Raw genomic sequence first — 8,100 nt, forward strand, 5'->3', positions numbered from 1 at the left:
GACCTGAATGCACTAGGGGACAGGCACCAAGGAAGGCTCTGGTAGGGGCTGACCCAGAGGGGTTTTGGGACCCACCATCATGGAGATGCCCCTTCCTTCACGTGAGGTGAGGTTTCTGCTCTCACTCTGTCTTCATGGGTTCTACAAGAGAACTACTTGGTGGCAGAAGAATAAAGGAGGACTAGGTAGGGACAGGACGAGTTTAACAGTGCATGCCTATGTTAGAGCAGAGAGGAGGCCATAAAGGGACCTAGAGAGTCTTACTGCCAGTTCCTGCTTTTTGTAACCCTTCAGGATGGGGAACGGCTATCAAAACTTCTGGTGTTTGGCTGGGCGCGGTGGCTCATGCCTGTAATCCTAGCACTCTGGGAGGCCGAGGCGGGTGGATCGCTTGAGGTCAGGAGTTCAAGACCAGCCTGAGCAAGAGCGAGACCCCGTCTCTACTAAAAATAGAAAGAAATTATATGGCCAACTAAAAATCTATATAGAAAAAATTAGCCGGGCATGGTGGCGCATGCCTGTAGTCCCAGCTACTCGGGAGGCTGAGGCAGTAGGATTGCTTAAGCCCAGGAGTTTGAGGTTGTTGTGAGCTAGGCTGACGCCACGGCACTCATTCTAGCCAGGGCAACAAAGCGACACTCTGTCTCAAAAAAAAAAAAAAAAAAAAAAAACTTCTAGGGCTTGCTTTATTAGGAGCATGGGTAGTCTGAACCATCTACCCTAAAGTATGATTTTCCTCTGGAATAGATTGGAAAAAATCTGATATTTCAGGATCAGAGAGTTGGGGATATAGGTTTTCTTTCCCTTCATCTTCAAACACACACACACACACAAGCATATACACACAAATAGACTCCCACATCCATTCTCTCTCTCACACACTCACACACACACACACACACACACACAGCTACAGCAGCTGCTTGGGAAGTACTGGATGGTTTGGTCTCATGGAGGCTGGGTAGGAAGACGTGTGGAGCACAGGCAGATCCTTTGTTAAACATGTCCTGCAGGTGTTAAGCAGAGTGGTGATTTCTGCCACGCACTAGGCCTTCCTACTGGGTATTGAGGTACTTTAGGTACTCTAGGATGTCTGATTTGACTGTGCTTATGGGAGCCTGATGGAACCAGCACATGACAGGGACCCCGCTGGGCCCCACCAGGAACCTCTCAAAGTTCCAACAGATGTCATGGACCTCACGCGCTCGCAGAAAAGTTGGCTTGATGAGCTCAAAGGATCAGAAGTCGGAGGGCAGGAGTGCTTAAGGAAAGTAAAGACCTTCTGTTCATTTTCGCCATTCACATCCCCTTTTTCAAAGAGCAGGAAATTGGGGACAGAGCCTCCACCTGGACGCATATATACTTGAGCCCAGAAAGGATCTCAGTTCTTTCCCGGTTCTTGTTTTCCAAACTGGTTGCAGGGAAAGCCCAACACAATGACACCAGAATTCCTCAGCTCCTCCTGGAGTGCATTCAATTCAGGATCCTGAGCTGCCCAGCCTCGATGGGTGGCCGCACTGACAAAGAGGACACGCTTGCCTGCATACTGCTTGGATTGGATGTACTCGCCATCAAGGCTGAGGGCTCCATACTCACAGATGGTACCTGTCACATTTTTGTTGCAACCCATCCTTCCCTCTCTAAGTGATTGGCAGCTCCCAGGTGCTGGCTCCATATCCAGGAAGTAAAGCCCTAATAACCATTTTGTAAGTCTTGTCTGTTACTACAAGACAGTGGCATTACACACACTAGTGTGTCTCCCCCACCTGACTAAATTCTTGAGGTCAGGGAGTATGTCTCGTATGTGTGCATCCCATGCAGTACCTGGCAGAGTAGAACTCAAAAACTGTTGAATGGGCATAAGCTCATTTTACCACATTGTTCGGAGGTACTAATCAGGGAACTTTATGCCAAAATACCTAGAATTCTTTTCATCGTATTGCCTGATGATTGGCCTCAACTCTCAGCAAACATATCAGAATCTTAAGTAATTTTTCAATGAAGGTCTGAAATAAAAGCCGGTAGGACTTACGAATGAAAACTAACTTTAATCCTCCGAACAAATTTCCCCAGGCTGTTCTCTGGAACATTGGTGTGTTCCATTTGCTCCCCTTCACCTGTTTTCTCAACCATCGAATCATCACTTCTCAAGAAGCTTTCCCAGAGCCTCCCTCACGAGGTTGGGACTTTTTACTGATGGTCACATGATATCTTGTACTTCTATTACAGTGGCAGTTGACTCTTCAAAAGCAGTTGGACTAAACTCTGTTACATTGAGTTCCTCTAGGGCAGTGTCCATACGTGTCGCTCATACCAAGGGGTCCCCAGCTCCAGAGCTGGTTGAATGAATGAAGTCTCTGATCTTAAGGAGCTTACGGTTTGGGAAGTAAAGAACTATAGAAGTAAAACTGATAAAGAAATAACTGATTGCCATGAAAGAAACACCAAAAAGTGTGCTTTGGAAATTGGGAGGCGGGAGAGACCTGGCTGGAAGGGTGAGGGTAGGCCGCGTGGAGGAGGCAACACTTGAGCTGGGTCTTCTTTGAAAAGAGAGGTAGTATTTGTACAGAGAGAAACGAGGGAGAAGACTGCTCCAGGAAGCAGCACTGAGCCTAAGAGATCAAGTGTTGAGAGAATGAAGGTGGTTTAATTTGCCAAGCATTACAGGATTCCTGAAGGAGAAGGATGGAAGAAAACGTTATAACTAGACTGGGACCAGATCAGAGAAGGCCTGAAATATTGGAATCATATTTGGTAGGAAATAGAGAACCATCACGAATTTTCAGGCAGAGGAACAACATGATCAGAGCGCTCTCTAGAAAGATTAAGAAAAGAGTAAAGAGAATGCAGACAAATCTAACGGAGATCACTTAAGGAATTACATCAGAACTTCAGGCAAGAGCCCAACAGAAAGGAATGGGAGTGAGCAAGAAGGAGGGGATGTGTGTTCAGGACAGCAGGGCTGAAATGAGGCACAGCAGGTTGGGGAGAGTGTTTGCTGAGAAGTGGGCCTGTGAGCTCACATCCAGGTCTCATCGGAGCAATGGAGGATAGATACCTGCTGTGTTCTAAGCCAGCAGTCCCCAACCTTCTGGCACTACGGACCAGTTTCATGGAAGACAATTTTTCCAAGGACCATGGGGAATGGTTTGGGATGATTCAAGTGCATTACAATTTATTGTGCAGCCAAAACTCTCTGCTAATGATAATCTGTATTTGCAGCTGTTCCCCAGCACTAACATCACAGCCTCAGCTCCACCTCAGACCATCAGGCATTAGATTCTCATAAGGAGCACAGCCTAGATCCCTCGCATGTGCAGTTTACAGTAGGGTTCGTGCTCCTATGAGACTCTAATGCGGTTGCTGATGTGACAAGAGGCGGATGCGAGGGATGGGGAGCGGCTGTAAATACAGATCTGAAGTCTGCTTCTCACCTCCTGCCTTGCAGCCTGGTTCCTAACAGGCTGTGGACTGGTACTTGTCCACGGCCCAGGTGTTGGGGGCCTGGGGGTTGGGGACCACAGTTCTAATCTATACCAACACTACATATATGACTTCCTCAAATGCTTAGGCAGCCTTCCCGTTTTAAGTGGGAACTCTGTGTCTGAGAGAAAAATAGGGCAAGAATTAGGCAAAGTTCTGAGCCAGGTTCAAGAGTTGAGTTTCAGAGTTAGGCTGAGGAGAGAGTTTCTCCCCCATCCTGCCCCCCAGGAACAGTCATGCAAATTAAGTTGTTTAGCTGGTTATTTAGTTGTTATTAGCTTTCTAACAATTTAGCTTCTACTAAACCAGGTAGGTTGGTGGGGTTGAAATCTCCAGAGATATTGCTCATGTCCTAATTCCCTGCGGCCTGCTCTTCCCCCTCTCCTTCAACAACACTGAGCCACCACTACACAGGCAGCGCAGGTGCAGCACTGAGCAGAACCAGAGATCTTGCCTCCTGCAGGTTACATTCTTGGTGGGGGAACCGGGAGGGGACGGGTGTATGACCAACAATAAACGAGATAAATATAGTATGTTAGCTGGTAGTAGGTGCTAAGAAGAAAAATCAAAGAAGGAGCAGGGAAAGGGGGTGTTGGTGGCCACGTGAGGAAGGGACAGTGGACAGTGGGATGAAGGCAGGAGTGAAGGAGTGTGCCTGCCTGGCCTGCGGACCCGCAGCGAGGCAGCCTCCTCACCCGGGGATTTTGTTTTGAGGTCTCTGTGGGAAGTAGCCAAAATAGAATGGGCGATGCCAGAGAGATTAAACGTGAAACAACAGAGAAACTGGGCATGGAGGAGGTTTGTTTCCAGGCATAATAGCTTTTCCTGGACTAACTCAGAGGAAGTCTGTTTCTCCAACACATGCCAAGTTGCTCTGAGGTAGAGCCAGGTGCTAGCAGCAGTTGTAGGTGTTAATTTTTTTTTTTTTTTAAAGAGCAGAGCTCATTATCATATCAAAAATTTTGGCTCTGTAGGATGTTTTGTGTTTTATTTTTGAGACAGAGTCTCACTCTGTTACCGAGGCTAGAGTGCCATGACGTCAGCCTAGCTCACAGCAACCTCAAACTCCTGGGCTCAAGCGATCCTCCTGCCTCAGCCTTCTGAGTAGCTGGGACTACAGGTATGTGCCACCATGCCCGGCTAATTTTTTCTAGTTTTAGTTGTTTGGCTAATTTCTTTCTATTTTTAGTAGAGACAGGGTCTCACTCTTGCTCAGGCTGGTCTTGAACTCCTGAGCTCAAGGGATCCTCTGGCCTCGGCCCCCCAGAGTGCTAGGATTAACAGGCATGAGCCACCGCACCTGCCCTTCTGTAGGAGTTTAAAATGGCATTTAAAAGACCCTACCCAGACACATCCTTTCCTACAGGGGAACTACACATGCTATGTATGCTAACCCAGACTGCACACACATGCAGATGTCCTTCACAAACATGCACTCCTCTTCCATCCAGTAAACACGAAGTGACTTTTCTAAGACCATTTCCCTTCCCCAAGAACTTCCCACAGGTGAGGAGATATTCACAGCTACCCTGGAGAGGCCTGAGAAGGGGGTGAGATTTAAACAGGAGTCAACGTGCATTTGCAAGGAAAACTAAGCACTGATCATCCACTAGAACCTAACTCATGTGCCAGCACATTTGTGCATAATTTTTCTCCCTAGCTGGGGTTCCACAGCACCCCAGGGACCCCAGCACATCTGTGTTACACCTATGAGAATTCCAAGCCACTCCATGGGTCCAGACTGTCCGTGGTCCTAAGAGAAAGTGGCTTTGGAGAAGAGTTCTACCTTGACTTTGCACATTTTAAGTGCCCCCAAACATGCAAATATATATACACGTACACCTGTATGGAACTTCTCTCACTGCAGAGCGGGGAACACTGAAGGAGAGGCCCTCCCAGTTCAGTAAGGGGGCACCTTGGGAGCCCCAGTCCTGGGTCACTGGAGTGCCCTATAACCATTAGTCACACCCACCCAAGTGCCCACTCCCAGGACTCCTCCCAGGCCCTGGCGGACTGTGGGGCCCTGAACCTCCACCCTTGAAGCACATGCGACCAAAAGCTCTGTCACATGGAGTGAAATTGGTGCCGGCCCCACCCTCCTCCCACGCCCCTCCTCGCTGTGGGAAACAGGCACCAGTGGTGGAAGGAATGTCTGCAGTTTCTGGTTCTCTCCGCCCCAGGACCTTTCGTGCACAGCCGTTGGTTCCTCCCGGCTCTCACGCGTGCAGCGGATCCTCTCCCACCGGTAAGTGTAGGTTGGGTTGGGGTGCAGGGGAGCGAAGCCTAGAGCAGAGGAAAGCGGGCAGCTCAGCTTTGCCCCGCGGTCCCGTCTCCCACGGACGCAGCTGACAGCCCCACAGCACTGGGCACCGAGTCCTCGAACCCTGAAGCTTGTCCCTGCGGTGAATAGGAAATGCATAACCTGTTCAGTGTCGACACCAAGCTTGGGTCCTTGCTTGCGAGAGGTTAGCTCTGGCTCAGTCCGAGAATAACCGACATGCAGATAGAAGAGGTTCAGTAATCCCAGGGAGAAGTGTTGGGGGCATCAGGCGGAAGGGCATGGACTCTACGGTCGGGTGAATCGAGGGTGACAGGAACGCGTGGTAACAAATACGCTTACCTTTACAGAGCGAAAACTCATCTTTCAGTAGCTGGGCGCTAAAAAAGTGTTCCTGAGGCAGTGGTGCTCCCTGCCTCTTAGGTTCTTTCCTGCCTCCTGTGACAGGCAGGGCAGGGCCCGAGAGCGCTCGCTGGCCTGGTCAGGGGAGTCGCCTCCTAGCTCCGCCTCTTCCTCCTCCTGCAGTTATTTTAAGGATAATGGCCGTGCCCCTAGTGCCCCCAGTGCCCAGAACCAGGCCTGGCGCAGTCAGAAGTCACGAAGTATCATTCAGACGAATACATGCGGGGATAGGAACCTGGTGAAGCTACAGGGCATGGGTCCACAGTAGTGGAAGTCTGGTGACCAGGTCACAGTTAGCTTTTTTAAAACACCAAGCATCATAGGAATCTTAACATAATTCCTAACCCCCTCTGGGACCGTCCCCTAAATAATGAGGAAGCACCACAGAGAGGTCAAGCTCCTCACAGCGTGGGGTCACCCTTTGGCGCAGGCGGGGCTTCCGCAGCCCTCAAATGACATCCTCCCCAGCTGCCCTGGTACCTCCCCAGCTGCCCTGGTACCTCCCCAGCTGCCCTGGTACTTAGTGTGGATATGGCTGAAAAGCTAGAAAAGAAAGCTTCAAGGGGCTTCAAGGGGTTGACGCTATTTATCCCTGGGGACGAAAAGCTTTAGAGCTGTGAAGATTTCCAGGCACGTTAGGTGGCATGAAAGCCAGGCTCTGGCAGAGGGGATGTGGGCAGCATCGTGGGGCTCTCTCTGCCGTAAGGAGAGCGCTCGGCTCCCCAGAGCATTGACCATGGTCCCAAATTCCTGTGGCCTCCCCGAACCTGCTCCAGCCCAGGAATCTGCCAAGGACTCCCTTGTGATTCCAGCCTGGACACTCCCAGGTCACACGGATGAGGCCTGTGCCTCTTGCGCAGAGACTGGCTGTCCAGGTCGAGAGCTCAGGGAACTCCCTGGGATTCGAAACTGTGTCTTCCAGCCTCTCCACGGCCCGGCGAGGCACGGCGTGATGAAACGCCCGCGCCAGCCTTGCAGCGGTGAGGGGAGCGGGGACACAGCACAGCCAGCCCTGCGGAGCCGCCTGCAGTGCCCAGCTGCGGGAGCGCGGGCTCTGCGCGTCGCCGTCGCCGAGACCCCAGCGGTGGCCGGGCTGTGCACGGGGTGCGCCGCCCCAGCGCCCTCCCGGCCCCGTCCCGCGCCCGCCGGCCCCGCTGCTCTCGCCAGCACCGACCCGGGGCCGGGCTGAAGCTGAAGCCATCTTGCTTTACCCTCAACCCAAACTCACAAAATACTCTTTTTAAAACCAAATCAAAAGGCTTTTGTTTAATATAAATACCCAATGAAACAAACTATTTTTTTCAAAAGCCTTTGAACTATAACAAAATGGAATTATATTTTCAGCTCTGGCTCCTGCTGCATTCCCCCAGGTCCCAGTGAAAATCCTCATCACTGGTAATGCAGAAATATTTCTGTCCCCTCACACTTTGGGACTGGACAGTCTGAGCACAGGGGATCGCCCTGGGCTCGGCAGGACCCAGGACGTGTTCCACCGCCCTGCGGGATCGCTATCAATCCTGCTTTTCCACTGCGCTCCAGGCCGGGGTATCCCCCTCACTTTGGGCCTCTGTTCCCTCTGCTTAAGCTCCGCCAGGCCAAGCAGCATTCAGCGGAAATATATGGCTCACCCGAGGAAGATGAGGGTCACAGAATGATCCTGAATCAGAGGACGGAACATGTGGTTCTCTTGCCCACGGCCAAGACCTCAAGGAAACATTTTCTCCCTCCAGTCCCCACTGCCCCAGGCAAGGGAATAAGAGGAAGCAGATGGTTTGGCCTCTGAGGAAGGGAAATGCCCCGGGGCTGCTGGGGGTAGCCAAGGAAATGGGAATGGGAAAGATTTGGAAACTGCTGAAGGAGCCATTTCAAAGCCCAACTAGTAAAAGTTCGTGTTGGCCTTTTCCACGTGTGCCTAAGCCAGTGAGTTTATTACCTGG

At 51.0% G+C, this 8,100-nt stretch overlaps 1 pseudogene; it reads right to left on the reverse strand.

Annotated features, from left to right (window-relative positions):
- Positions 1-1,055: 1,055 nt before the first annotated feature.
- Positions 1,056-1,630, reverse strand: LOC138383678 (glutathione peroxidase 6 pseudogene; annotated as a pseudogene).
- Positions 1,631-8,100: the final 6,470 nt, after the last annotated feature.

This window comes from Eulemur rufifrons, chromosome 6 (assembly GCF_041146395.1).
Source record: "Eulemur rufifrons isolate Redbay chromosome 6, OSU_ERuf_1, whole genome shotgun sequence".
Taxonomy (NCBI): domain Eukaryota; kingdom Metazoa; phylum Chordata; class Mammalia; order Primates; family Lemuridae; genus Eulemur; species Eulemur rufifrons.